Source organism: Dasypus novemcinctus, chromosome 4 (assembly GCF_030445035.2).
Source record: "Dasypus novemcinctus isolate mDasNov1 chromosome 4, mDasNov1.1.hap2, whole genome shotgun sequence".
Taxonomy (NCBI): Eukaryota; Metazoa; Chordata; class Mammalia; order Cingulata; family Dasypodidae; genus Dasypus; species Dasypus novemcinctus.
Window position 1 is genome coordinate 120126255 of NC_080676.1, and position 15965 is coordinate 120142219.

The following is a 15965-nucleotide window of genomic DNA, read 5'->3' on the forward strand; positions in this document are numbered from 1 at the left end:
GGAACTCTACTTCCTGCGGATTTTTCTATAAAATAGCTTCTCTAAAATATATATATATATAAATAAAGTAAAACAAACAAACAAAAAAGTTAACCTCCAAGTTTCATGGATGCTGACAGAAGACAAAACACTTGGTTAAGAGCCATTGGATAGTCTGTTATTCACAGCAATAGTATTAGTTATGTTATCTTTATTTTCTTGTGCCAGGTCCCAAGGCTTGATTTCCCATAGGTTGATGCTACAGGGGCAGATGATGTCTGCAAGAGCAGTAGGTTTCATTACAGGAGAAAAAAGTCAAGCTTTAGAAATCTCAGTCTTTTACATGGGCTTCAAGCAAAACAGCCTGAAATTTTCCTCAGGGGGGAGGTAATATCTTTATTATACCGGGCAGTAAACAAACCTGCTTCTGCTCTGGAGGAAGACCCTAACTCTGTCTTTCAAGGCAGTTCACTATACAAATATTCTTGAAAAAATAGTGGAGTACAAAAGATTGTGTCGGTGCTTGTTTGTGGGATATATGGAAATGCAAGAAATCCTTAGAGAACTGTCTCCCAAAACGTTGTTTCTATTTGCCATTAGGAACAGATTAATTTGTTGTCATTAGAAACAGCTTAACCTTTCTCACTGGGAAAAACCATTTTGTAATACCAATTTTGCTTTATGCTGTAAATCTTATTTAGTTTGGTTTGAATATTGCATTATTCATTAATTGTTTGACTAACTTAGCATTAATTGTTTGACTGCTATACTCCCCAATATTTTTCTACATTAATTTCAACTTGACTTTTTAAAAATCTTGCTTTAAATATAAATGCATATGAGCTGTCAAAATCCAATTTGACACACTGACTTTTCACAACAAATCACACACACGTAAATAAAATGTAAAATTTCTTATAAATACAATATTTGATTTGTTTCTATAATTCAATTTCTTTTTTCCTTAGAAGGTACAGCGGATTTAACCAGGAACCTTGTACATGGGAAGCAGGCATTCAACCACTGAGCTATACCTGCTCCCCTGAATTTGACTTTATGATTTATCTGCCTTGTCTTTGAAGTTTTTAGCTTCCATTGAATTATTTATTTTTTAATTTCCCCTGTACCAGCAGTTGGTTTGGGAATTGTTTCCTTTATGTCCATAAGAATTTCTATTCCTCTCCTTATCAACTTATTTAGGCCTATTTAGATAAGTTATCACCCAGCAAATCGCATCTTTCTATGGATGTGTGCTCTTTTTTCATGGGTGGTGTTAACATGTTACTGGCCTTGGTTTTATGAAGTGGTTATCTTTTCCTAGTATTCACTGGGGTGATTTTGGTGCCATTAACCTAGTGAAGTAGAACTCCCAACTACCTTTAGGTAGGTAGTTGGTCAAAGAAGATTCAAGAGGAGTTAAAATCTTAAAGGAATAAACTGTCTGGAACAGTTTTAACTGGCTGTCTAATTGCTATTGTCATAAATCAGGAAATAGATAAAGATGGTAACATTTCCAAAGGTCAACTTTCAGCCAGCCCCCTCCTTTATTAATGACTCTAGTTGTCATTATGGCCATGAAAAATTAAAGAGACAGTAATGTACAGAATGGTGTGGATGATAAGCTTGAACATGGGGACAGTGCTTTTATATAAAATTGTTTTTTAATTAGTTTTTAGAAATCTTAGGTTTTTATTTGCAGAAAAAAATGGACAAATTCTCCTTCCCATCAAGATGTCACAAGACATTAGATAATAAAAGGGAAAAATGCAAATCTTAAAGTCATCTAATGAATTTCTCATAACTCCCCATAGAAAACAACAGTGAAAAAGTGTTCTCAAGTTTTGAAATCTCTATATACAGTACAGATGTGCAAGAAGGTGCAGATTTCTCATCTCATTTACAAGTTTAAAGTTCTAAAAAAGTTCTCAGGGAAACTCATATGATGAATTACTGAAATTAATTACACAATTTTGCTTCAACCAGTCTTAAACTCAATGTGCTTAGTCTTAAAAACATCCTCAAGAAAAAAAAAAGAAAAAAATAAAGCAAAATATCCTTAAGAGATAGAATTAATCTTGTTTTTACAGTACCACAGGAGCTATCCTAATATTCAGAAACTCCCCCTCCTTTATATTGGAGTGTCTTCCCTAGTCGAATTCTCTGTAATAGTCTGAGATGACATATTGATTATTGTAAATATTATATTTTAGTAGGTAAATATATGAAGATCAATCAAAAAGTTTCTTTAAGAATAAAATATCTTAGTCCTTTTGTACATCAAACCAGAATCTGGAAGGTAAAAGAAAGTACACTGTTTTCAAATATATAAACTCTGTGCCAAGGTATAAAATGTTCTTTAGTTCATGCCAAAGCTCTGTCCATGATGCTGTCAGTCATGCACTAGGAGACTGGTCCTCCACGCTGAGGGTCACTCCCACCCGTTTCTAATAATGCTGGGTGTTCACCTGCATCTCTTTAAAACTGGCATTAACCTGCAGCACAGAATCACCAGTGGAAAGATCATGGTAAATTGTGTCACTTCTGTCATCATTTTGTAAAGTATGACTCAAATTTGCAGCGGAAACACTTCCAGGGGTAGATTCTCTAACGGGCATCTCACGGACATCCTCAGGCTCTCCCCGATATCCCAAGGCTTTGACGACATCAAAGTTACACACTGAAAGAGTTCAGCGATCCTAAAGTCATAGGTCGATGTATGTTCTATGAAAATATGTTTGCATGGCAAAAGCCTGGTAATATCTTTTTAAAAAAAATTTCAATGCACAATTTTCAGCATTAATTTCGAGTCCCTGATTCCCAAACTGTGAGCCAGTATATATGAAACGCTGTGTGAAGTATGAGCCAGCCTAAGGAGATGATCATCACGGTAATGAAGGCAATGGCAACGACGAACTCCTGCCTATGGCGGTGCGAAGCCCAGTAGACATTTTTTCTGGAATTCCTTTTTGCACCAGGTCCAAAATTTCTCTTCCTTTAAGACAGCTAACCATAATTACCACAATATATCCAGTTCCCGTGTGGGTCATGGGCGCCGTGGGTGTGCTGTAGAGCTGGGGGTAGACCACCGCGACTGAGGCGTTCCTCAGCGCCGCCACCGCCACCACCACCTTGCCCTTGAAGGTACAGCCCCTGTGGGCCTCCAAGCCAACCCGGGGCGCTGACGCGGCACCACAGGCGCGGGGCTACGGCACGTGCAAGTGGGTGTTGGGCGCGCACCCCTCCGTGTCACGCGCCCGGGGGACCCCAGGCCCTCCGCGCCCTCCTCGGGCAAGCTGTCGCCGAACTCGCTGCCCTCCGAGACGCTGCTCAGCTGCTCACGGTCAGGTTCGTCCACGGGTCCACCTACGCGTTGCTCACCCCGGCCAAGTAACACTCCAAGGGTCCAGCCTTGGCCCTGGGTACGCACAACGCCAAGGCCAGCAGCGCCAGCGAGCCACCTGCCCGGACCGGGAGCTCCGGTCTCCCCCACCAGCTATGAATTCCCACTGAATGCCTTCTTCATTCAGTCAGGCTTAAGATAAGATTTATCTTGTTCATTACATTGTCATTAAACAACGTGTGATCAATAAAACTAACAAAATTTAGTAAGCCAGATTTATTTTTTTCTGCTTATTATTTCTACAGTTTTTCTAAAGAATTTTAACTATAAAGAGGAGGGTCTTAGTGTTGCAATCTGTGCCATTATAGTATTTGCAATGATAACATTTGCCAACGCTAATTTTATTTTATTGAGGTAAGCCATTTCTTTACAACTGGAGACATTAGTGGATCTAGAAATAAATTAGAAGAGAATCTTTAGGAAAATGAGACTATCTTAGTTACATATTATCAGAAAAAAACACACATTATTTTATTATTAATGACATGATCTTTTTCCTAATGAAATCAGCATTGGCCTTAGGCTTCCCACTCAATTAATTAATAGTCAACTGTGGTAGACTGAATTATGTACCCCAATTTAGACATGCTCTAATCTTAATCCACTTTCCTATGTGTATGAACTCACTTGGAGTTGTGTGCACCCAGAGCTGGAGCTGGACTCTTGAAGTGTTCCTTGGCCCTGGTGAGCAGCTTAGGTGGACCCGTAGATAAACCTGAAGGTGAGCAGCCTCTGGGAGGGCATGGCTTTGGCAACAGCCTGACCAAGGCAGGTGCACAGGGCCTGGTGTCCCTTGCATGTGTGGCATTTTAAACAGGATCTCTTGAACATGTTATTTTAATTAAGACCTGGGCCAAATGAATGAAGGTAGGGCTCAATTCTTGCCCTTTGTAAGGACAAGAAATCCAAACATAGTCAGGGAAAGACAGGCAAATGGGAACCCAAAGAAGGAAGTACAGAACGAACATCACTATGTGACAGCAAAGCCAAGAAATCCCAAAGATTGCGGGTAAGTCAGCACCAGAATGCCACACAGTCTTTAGGGAAAAAACAAGCCTTGCTGATATCTATGTTTTTGAACTTCTCCTAGCCTCAAAACTGTGAGCCACTGAATTTCATTGTAATAGAACACTAAGGTTTTCTGTTTAACAGGTTTAAAGAAGTCAGTAGAAACGTACTGGTAGGCAGCTACATATCTTCAGAGAAGAAGAAAAAACAATTTTAGTTTGAAATCTTTTGTGGTAGGCAACTCTAAGGTGGTCCACTATCCCCATCTCTGGTATTCAAGCCATTTTGTAGTTTCCTCATTGAATCAAGCCTAGATCTACTTTCTTCCTTTAAACAATAGAATACAGCAACAGTGATAAGATGTCACTTCATGACTATGTTACAAAAGACTGTGACTTCCATCCTACCAGCAGACTCTCTCCCTTGTTGTCTTTAATGAGAGAATATGTCAAGTTGGAGAAGCCCATGATGCAGATACTACTCCCTGATACTTTGGGGCATCAGGGAGCAAGCAACTGTTGTCCTCATTCCGACAATTCTGAAAAAACTGATTCCTACCACACCTGACTTAGCTGTGCCCAGATTTCTGATCCACAGAAATGTGAGATAATAAGTGCACGTTGCTTATAGTTGTTAAGCTTTGTAGTAATCTGGTACTTAATAAAAAATGAATACATATTATATGATATTCAACCTAAGCCCTATATTCTTTCCTTGTGAGTGTTTTTTTTGGATTAAATCATGTCCCTTACAAGTCCTAACCTCCAGTCCTGTGAATGAGAACTCATTTTTAAATAGGATCTTTGAAGAGCCTACTAGTTAAGAAAGGCCAAATTGAATAAGGATGGGCTTTCATCTAATATGACTGGAGTCCTTATAAGCAGAGGAAATTAGGGCCCAGGAGGATTAGACAGAAGGAGAGAGAAGGTCATGTGAGGGAGGCAAAGTTTAAGGTGTGGATTGTCAGCAGGTCACCGCCAGAATGCTACTGACTTCAGAGAGAGCATGACACCTGGCTTTTGGACTTTCAGCTTCTAAAACAATAAATTCCTGCTGTTTAAACCAATCATTCCTTGATATTTGGTATAGCAGCCTTGGCACATTGAGACAGTTTTTGGTACCAGGAATAGGTGGAGCTATAACAAATACCTAAAAATGTGGAAGTGGCCTTGAAATTGGGTAATATGTAGAGGCTTGAAGAATTTTGAGGTGCTAGCTGGTCAAATCCTAGATTGCCTTGAAGGAACTGTTGGTAGAAAGATGACATTAAAGGTAATGCTAGTGAGGCCTTAGAAGTATACAATGAATGTTTTATTAGAAACTGGAGGAAAGGTGATCCTTGGTATAAAGTGGCAGAGGACTCGGCAAAAGTGCGTTCTGATATTGGATGGAAAGCAAAAATTTAAGTGATGAACTTAGATGTTTAGCTGAAGAGACTTCCAAGCAAAGTGTGGAAGACACATCCAGGTTTCTCCTTGCTGCTTATAGAACAATGTGAGAGGAAAGAGATAAATTGAGGACTGACTGTTAAACAAACAAACAAATAAAGAGCCTATCTAGATATTCCCTAACAGGACTACCCTGTGATCCTGGGAAATGGGTGCCTAGGGGATGGGGCTCTGCACAAGGCAATGGCTGAACAATTACTCCAAAAAAGGAAGTCAGAAATGGAGATGCAATTACCACGGAAAGATCTGTGGAAGATCCTTTTGTCTGATGGCTCACACCCCTGTTAATTATATAAAAGATTGCCAAGGCTTTTGAATATTTTGTATCAGCAGAAACATTTCCAAACTGGATTGACCTCCACCTCAATGTTCAGGGACAGCATTGCCACCAGTCAGGTTCTTAGAAAGGGTGGGGCAGTTATTTCAGCAGGTCTAGCCGACGAAGCATCAAGCCACAGGTTACTCTTAGACCACTGACTGGATGAGGAGAATACTCATATTGCTAAGGACAGTATCCTTTGTTTATTGTAGATATAATAATTGATTATAGAACTAATTAACTGATAGTAGATGCAAATCCCATCTATGAAATAACCTTCAGAATAACAAGTAGGTCAGTGTTTGACCAAACAACTGGACACCATCACCTAGGCAATTTGATACATGAAATTAATCAGCACAAGGCTATTTATTCTTATTGTTATTATAACCCTTATCATATTATGTTGTGTTTCCAGAGCATTCACCAAGGTGAATTCCTGGAGGACAAAGCTTAACATTCTGACAGCAAAACCCAAATCTTTCAGAAGTTTAATTTGCTGTTACTTGGAATGGGACTCAGAATAAAATTATGATGTAGTATTATTTTCAATATATTCATAATATCAATTATATAATAAAAATACAATTACCATAGTTGTCATTATACTTGATTTCTGTTTTTGTGGTGTATTGGGAAGAAAGCTTTTCCTCAATTTTTCCTGATCAACTTTATCCACATCCTTATTTGTCTGTGTCATTATCCCTAGAAATGTCCTAAGCCACAGGGTGAAAACATTATTAAACATGTTTTAAAAATAGTTTCTACCAACATTTCCATTTTACACATTGTTTAAAAACATTTCCATACTAGCTTCAATTAGCTGATCCTGCCCTTTTAAATCACAGTTTTAAAAATGCTGTTCCTGTATCTAACAATTTGTTATTAATTTTTTGTCAGGACAGAAACTGAAGCCTGAAACTACTCCCGATGGTTTCCTTTATTCATTACTCAATGCTCCTGTCAGTGATGGGTAGACAGAGTTGAAATTTTTCTAAGCTAACCCAACCTGACTCAGCAGGGCTTGGGGATTCTAGCCATGAGGAATAAAAGGGATAAGGCAGGAGACACCGCATGCCTATAGGCAAACACCTTTTTGAATGTCTTTTCTTAACTGACTTTGTCTGGTCCAGTTAAAACATTGAAATGCATTTGCATGTAAAATAACAGCCTAAGGAGCAAAGAGCAGAAACTCCTGAGAATTTCTTATTTGATTTTAAATAAATAATATGGACGAACTCACTGGGCTAGGAAAAAAGTGAGACCCATTAACGTGAGACCGGCTGTGAGTAACAGTTTGACTTTTTTGAAAGGTGGAGGGAACACATGGTGTTTAAAATTTAGAGAAACAGGATCTTGGGGATAATGCTTTACTTATTTCCCTAATGTTATGTGAATCCATCAATAAATCTAAAAATTGTGTATTCAGCACAAAGTTAGGTGATGTGAGGCTTCCACAAGGATCCAGATAATTTGCCAAATCACTACTTCGTATTTTCTGTTTCAGAAACTTGACTCATATTTTTCACCTTTTAATGCCTTTCTCTTCAATTTGTGCTTTCTGCCACAGGTGGCGGCAGAGTCCCATGGGTCCAGAATAGTGAGCCTGCTGATGTGAGATTAAAATTTTTCAATCCACCTTAAACTTTCATTTTCAAACTCATTTTAATTTGATTTAACTTTACTTTTAAATGAGCTTTCCTAATTATGAAAATAATGCATAATATAGTACAAATGATCATACAGAATAGCAAATAGTGAAAAGCAGAAGTTGGCACTAGTAGCTGCACAAGACCACTCCTAAAATATAGTAACTTAACAATTTCTTATGTATCATTCCAGTTCATTTCTTGGAACATCACAGAATGTATCAGAAACAAATGAGATTTTATTGTGTCTCTCTTGTGCAAATTTCTCTCTTAAAATTTAACTGCATATTCCTCAATATCCTGCCAGTTATTTTATTAATTGGCTACCTATTATTTCATGGTATGGTTTTTCATCAACCTTCTATTTTTTTATTTTATTTCTATTTTCCTTTCTTTTTTCTTTTTACTGTTTATGAGATTATGCAGTGAATATCATTGCACATATATCTTTGTATACATGTGTGAGTTTATAGGTAGAACATATTCCCCAAAGTGGAACTGCTGGGTTGAATGATTTGTTCTTTAAAAATTTTCATAGGAGGAACAGAGTTGGACAAACTTAAAGGTCCACCAATAATGTCTGAGAATGTTTTTTTTTCCCCTCACAGAGAGATATCAACATTGGTTATCAATCTTAGTTAACCTGATAAATTAGGAGGTTGTCACTTGGTAGATACAGAGTGTTTGTACATTTTAGAAATTTTGAAATAAATGTAAATGGGACAGAACTAATGCAAGTGAAAATAATTGCAGTAAAATGAAAAAGAGAAGTGGAAAAAATTGGGAAAATACGTATCTCTCATTGATGTTTTAGTTTGCATTTCTTAGACATGAGTGAAGTTAAGCATATTTTATGTCAATTGGTTGTTTGTGTTCATTTCTCTTTGAATTGGTGGTTTGGGTTTATATAAGCCACCTTTCCTATGACAACAAACCATCCCATAGCTCAGTGTTTTCTAACTAGAAAATACACTTATTTCTTGCTTTTCTTATATAGGTATGTGGGGTTACACTGGCTCTGTGGGGTCCACCTCCATGCGTTTTCTCTTTGGAGCACAGTTTGCAAGCATAGCCACTGTCTAGAATTTTCTGCCTTCATGATTGGAAAGCAGAACAAGAAAACCCCTGCCAACACACACAAACACACCTAAGGCTTCTGCTCAGATATGGCAAAGCCATATCCCCTTACATGCCCAAGACCAAATTCAATGGGATGTATAAGTCTGGCAAGAACACGGAGGAAAAAGTATTGTGAATACATAATTTAATCTACCATTATCATATATTGGCTTAATTTTTCTTTTGCTTATTGACATAAAAGTCTCTTTGCATATTGAGGAAAACATTCCTTTGCATATTTTTAACAAATATTTTTTGCTACTTTTCACCTACTTTTGGCTTCTGTATGTTATTTTATGCTATATAATTAAAAAATAAGCTTTAATTAATATTTACTTTTACAGTTTCTAGGTTTGTATCATGTTTGGAAGAATATTTCCATTCCATGACTATGAAATACCAAGAAATGAAAAATTGCTAAGTACAGCAAATTCTCACAAAAAACATACCCTGATTAGAATTAGTACAAAATTGTTTTTTTTTTAAAGCATGCATTTAAAAACTGGTAACTTCTATGTTGCTATTTTTTCTAAACTAAATGGAAGAAAAGGGAAAGAGGGTACTCTTTAATCCTCTTTTCGTGGAAATGATTTAATCAGGATAAAATTTCTTCTCTAAGGGTTTAGATTTGTTTCTATTTATTTTTTTGCCTGTGTATAGGAGTGTAATAAAATTCCTAAACAGGTCGTAAAGTTCATGCACCTGGCTCACTCCATTTGATTCATTTTTGACAAATCTCTTCCTGACATTTTCACTTCCCAGAAAACATTTCCTTCTTTCTCTTGCATCTACACATTTGTATTTGTGAATGTACATTGTGAATGCACAAATACATAACAATAGATAGACGTATTTTTGTATCCAGGTTACTAATCATGTGTATAACATTCTACAGCTGGAATATTGCTGGTGACTTAAGTCACTTAAAGAGTAGTTCAATGATGCTTGACAAAGCCATTAACTTCAATGTGTTTTCTCTCAGGGTGATTGAAAAGAAGTTTAAATCATGGTCCCATCTGGAAAGGGTTTGTAATTTGAAGAAATAAGTACACATACATGAAATAATTAGTGAATAATACAGAACATAAAGCATCAAATTTATATGTGGCTTGTGATGGAACATAATAATAGTATGAATGTCAAGAGTAACATAGATTGGAGTTGTCAAAAATAACTTTGTTGGAGGAAGTGGCCCTGTTTTAAGGATGGTTGAGATTCAGATAGATATGAAAATGGCAAGGGGGTAAATATTGGGTTGAAGGCCCACATAAGCAAAGGCAAAGGGTCAAGAGTTAGACTTTTAAATGGAAGAAATAATATCTTGACTAACCTGGTTGATGAAGGCTAAAGATTAAGATTAGATTGATTAAAAGGCAGAATTTAGAGTACCCTCAAATGGAAACACCATGTATTAGATCAGATTAGAATAGTTTTGTAAATAAAATTTTATCTCAACATGGCATTGCTCATTTGTTTACCTATAATCTATGGTTGTTTTAATCTTATGCCAACAGAGTTCCTGAGGTGTCACGGAGACTATATGCTCTGCAAGCCTAAAATATTTACTGTACAGCCCTTTAAGTAAAAGTGTGCCAAACCTTTCATTAGAGTATAATATGACAATTATCTAGAGATTTTTGGAAGACATTGTGTCTCTTCTCTTTTCTGCCTGTGTTTTCCTTCTTGTCTTTCTCACTTTGTTATAAAATACCCTGCTAGGGTTATTTTTGTACTTTAGTATTTTGGTAATAATTTCTGTATTTAAGTACTAATCTTAATAATGTATTTTGACTTCCTTAAAAACATTAGGAACAAATATAACAAAAGCAAATTTTATATTCATGTAATTTTAAATAAAATTTGGGATTCTCTATATTTTCCTAATTAACCTATTCATTAATTTTTCTATGATTCCCTTTTCCAGTTCCTAAAAATTCTCACATTACTATTATTCTGGTATTTAAGTAACATTTAGTAATAATATTTAGGAACGTACTCTGAGTTCTTTGAAAAATTTGATAAATAAGAAAATAAAAATTTTATAAGCATTTAATTTCAATAAAACTGGAGGCTGACATATTAGCTTAACATCATACTAATTAGAAATGCACTTATTCTTCTATAGACTTTTTTATTTTTCCTCTTCAAATTCAAAGTTATTTCATACGGGGATTCTTTTTTTTTTCTTCTTCATTGCTTTCTTTTCAAATAATAAATTAAAACTAAATAAAAGCTCCTTATTATATTATCAACCCCTGCCAGGTTGAAATGAGGAAACAAATGTTGGAATAATATAAATTTATTGAAACACGAAAGTACTACTTTCTATTTTTAAGCAAAACTCAACTTCAAATAGTAATAATTGGTCTGTAATTAAAATTCCTCTTGGTATAGCTGCTATATCTTTTTATTAGGCAGAATTTAAAAAGTGGTCTTCAAAATTCCATACCCTTTAATTTCTTGAACTTGTAAATATGATGGGATATCACTCCTGTGATCGCATTATGTTATATGACCCAGTGGATATTAAAATAGGAAGATTTTTCACCTGGCCCTAATCTCTATCACATTAGCCCCTTTGAAAGTAGAAACTTTCTCTAACTAATAGTAGAAAAAGAAGTCAGAGCTTCAGGTCTTTGAAGCACAGTTGCTGGTCAAAAGAGGGTCAAGTGCCAAAGCATGTATAAGTAGCCTTTAGGAGTCGAGAGTAGACCCTGGCTAAAAGCCAACAAAGAATGAAGAGTGGCCCACAAGGGATTGAAACTGGCCAATAAACTGAATGGTTGTGGAAGCAGATTCTTCCTTAAAGGCTCCAGAAAATTCTGGCTCACCCAGCACCTTAGTTTTGGCTTTGTGAAATGCTAAGCAATAATTAGGTACTTTAATCCACCCAAAATTCTGATTTAAAGAACTGTGGGCTAGTCCATGGTAATTGTTTAAATCATTTGTGGTAATTTGTTACACAGTAAAAGAAAATTAGTACAATCCTTTAATATTGACATATTATTCCATAAAACTTTATATTTGGAAATTGTCCCAAAGATGGGTAAATTTCTTTTAAGTCATTGCCATTACTAATTCTGAACATCTTCAAAGTTCAGCTAGATATTCACAAAACCTTTAAATTATTTTGAGAGCAAGATAAATGCTATTAGCTCTCATTTTACATATAAGAAAAGAACAGAAGTAAATCATTGCAATCTTTCTTCAATGATGTAAATATTTTTGAGTTTTAAAGTAACTTCAAATAAAATATTGTATTATATTGAAAATATATATAAATTTAGCCCGATATAGCCAAAACAAAATGTTCTACTCTGTTGCCATTTATTTATAAATACAAGATTCCACTTAGCTTAATGTAAGGCTAGTGATTTGTCTTTGTGGACATGAATGTTACTCCTTCATAGAAAACCACTCAAAAAATCCCCTTATATTTTAATGAGAGGTTTCTTTCTGGATTCAGGATTTCTTCAAAGTTTATATTGAGTCAATTTTTCAAACGCCTTATTTTCCTAGTTTAAAAGCTAATATGATGTGTCTTACAGTGTAATATGATCAATTTATTATTACATATAGAAACCAATTTACTTACCAAATACTAACTTTGGCCAGCACAACGTCTATACCTTTTTAAAAAAAGAGGAAATTACCATGTCTTGGGATTTTTTAATACTCTTTTTCAGTTTTGCAGTAAAGATAATAAAATAAGCATTACTGGCAACTTCTGGTTGTCTGTGGCTGACTGACCAATTACTACAAATTCTCAAAAAATAGAAATGCACTAGTAAGGAATGTTTTCTTGTATCTACAGGTATTACTGTCTATTTTGTTTATATAAGGATCCATTTATATTTGTGAAGGATACACTAGTGATGTCCCTTAACCTCATAAAGATTAGGAAGCAGGACATCTATCCTCCTTGCCTACAGCTTAATGCACGCTGGCCCTGTTATGTAGAAACCCTTTCCTCCCCTTCTGTCAAAGTATTTAAGAATCCAAAGTGGGAATCAGAAGGAACTGCATATTGGCAGAGACTATCATAGTCTATTGGAGAAGCATATAAAAAATAAGGGTGTGTAGTCTCATATCTTATTCTATCAGCATGCGCTAAACAAAAAAATGAATTGTAGTATCAATTATTTTAGCTAAACTTGTTTATTTAAATTTACAAAGTAAACTGGTCCTAAAAACAGATTAAATACAATTTTGGACACATAAATAAGTTAGTCATTGACTCATTTTTCCAGAAGAATCAATGCATGAAGCTATATTTTATTTGATTTTCAAATATATTTACCTGACTGATAGACCTGGGCTGGGTCAGTATTTTTGTATTAAGCTGGATTCCCTTCCAGGCACACAAAATAAATGGGGTTGAAAATGTTTGGTGGGAAAGGATTTCTTTTGTTCTTCCTTTAAAAAAACAAAAGCAAAAACAAAATTTTAAAAATCCCACAGGCTCTTGAAAGATGTTTGTACAGGTAGGTACATTTATGAGTGTTACAATACTGTAAGTCAAATGTTCAAATCAACATTGAGAGGAAACTAGAAATGGGAACACAATGGACTTTTTGGTAAGCATATGTTCTTTACCTGTGATGCCATAATTACTTTATTGGGCATATGAAATGTGTTTGATTCTTTATGTGAAACCAAAAGTGCAATATCTACTTTGAATGCTAACTTTTGTTAATTTATACTTGCCAACTTTGATTTCCACAACTAAAAATATTTTTAAAATATTTTTGCTTACTATATTTCTATAAAATATAGTGAATCTATAGAAATATAGTAAATATAAGAATCTCAGAAAATAACATTTTGCTATAACAGAGATAGTGAAAAGAGTTTTAAAATTCTCTGCCTCTCCCTTTACCTAGTTTTAAAATAGCCTATCCATAAGATTAATTTGAACCTACTGAGACTTATAAAATACCTGAATGTGCAACCAACTTTTTAAAGGTCACAGGCAATTGCAAGGGGGTGGATGGGTAAGACAGTTAAATGCCTTTTTTTTTTTTAGGTATTAGTTTTTCTGTAAAGCCTTAGAGAAACCTTTGGCCCAGAAAGCAGTTGAGTAGGGATTAAGTTCTTGCAGGATAAAAAAAGTTTGCTCCCTGAAGGTATTATAAAGATCCTGACTGTTAGGGTACATACACCCTGGTTATGATTGGCACTGAAATGTCAAAGCTCAAAATCCCAAGCCACTAAATTGTCTGCCTTAATCAGGCAAGACTTGTCTACCCCCTACTGCTCTGGATCAGCCAGGAGCTGCCTTTCTCAGTTTCTTTCATTCTTTTGACTGGGTAGACACCCCCTCCTTGCTCCTGTAACTTCAATTATACTAGTCTTTTTTCCCAAAGACAGAGTTTATTCTGTATTGTACTAATTTATAAAACTCTTCCACTTTTACTTATGTAAAGCATGCATAGAGAATGAATAAAGAAATATGCCCATTTATTCTATCATTCAAAAGAGAAAAATTTGACTTTATGCATTTAGGTTTGTCAGCAGGTACATAGCTAGATAAATAATTTAACAGTGAATAATAATAATAGCTTGTATATCAAATATAATAATAGCAGGTTGGGGGGATTCAAAATATGCTAGGCAGGACTTGAAAGCTATTTACATGGAATGTCTTTCTTACTACAGTTGATTATTCAGTTGGCAAATGTGTATAATATTTTTAATTTTTGGCTTATCACAGGTAGTAGGATTTGTCACCAAATAAGCTGTTTTGCTGATTCTTCCCAATAATGGTTCAAGACATCCTCAGATTTATAACAGTCAAGTAAATTGTCCAAAACACATTGTATATGTTATTAGATTATAGAATGGGCTAGAATCAAGAATATGCATGAAAAAAAATCAACCTTACTCTTTCTCACCACTGACTTATAAATGAGTGCACTTTAATGTACACCATCTAGGGAGCTTGTTAAATTGAATATTTTAATTCAGAAGGTCTTTAGTAGGGCTAAAGAGTCCCCGATCTTATCAAGCCCTTAGGTGATATTACTGCTGCTTTAAAGACTTCGACTCCCCCTTGCCCTTCTCCTTCTCTTTCTCCTTTTTCACATCCTCTTCAAATCCTCATTAAACTTTATTTCATAAAAGTTATTTTTAATTGTAAATATTAATCACAGGATAATAAATAGTATAGAAGTGCTTGGGATGAAAAGCAACAGTCTATCTTATTATCTCTTCCAGCTCACTTCCAGAATTAACCTTTTTGAATTATTTTTGATTCTTAGTCTTCTGTTGGTGAACTCTATAACTTTACATAAAAGTATTATGCTGTTTTTCTTTCTTTGCTTATTAAATTTAGAAAAAATGACTATACTAGGAAAGATAATTGACTTATATCACTTCACTTGTCACACTTATTCTTGGTGTTTGATACTTACATTATTTCTTCCAGTCTTTCTACTGGCTTCATTTTAACTTTAAATCATGTACTTAGTGTTGCTCCATTAGGTTTGCTAATATCTGAGCACCCCTCTATGAATGCTGAGGGTATTTAGTCTTTTCTTCTTCTCTCCAACTTTCCTACCTTCCAATGTCAACATTTCACTTTCCACCAGATATATTTTACTATTTTCATCATTTTCAGGGTTGTTAATATTTATTTTATGTTATCTAACTGCAAATAGTTCTCCTGTATTTTGCCCATAGGAGCTCTAAAATTTTAAAATAAATTAACAATGTTTACATAATTATGATTATATATATATATATATTGCTTAGTGTTGAGTGAAATGGCATGACTGCATAACACTTTCTTGCATATGAATTCAATGATTTGGTTTCTATGACATTTAAAGAAAAATAATCATAGTATCAAGGTCAAATGGATTCTACTGGCTTTCCATAAATGACAGAAAACTTATGACATTTAGCTTGTTACTCATTTGGAACTTTTTGTAAATATCTTTATTTCATGTTTATTTTCAAATTCCATTTTGTCTTTTGAAAGAATAATTCAACTTGATGCAATCTTTTTTCCTCTCTTCTTCTGCATAATTATCCCTTCTTCA

General features: G+C 35.0%; 1 pseudogene; it reads right to left on the reverse strand.

Moving 5' to 3' along the window:
- Positions 1-2379: 2379 nt before the first annotated feature.
- LOC111767151 (E3 ubiquitin-protein ligase RNF149 pseudogene) lies at positions 2380-6854 on the reverse strand (annotated as a pseudogene).
- Between the last annotated feature and the right edge of the window lie 9111 nt (positions 6855-15965).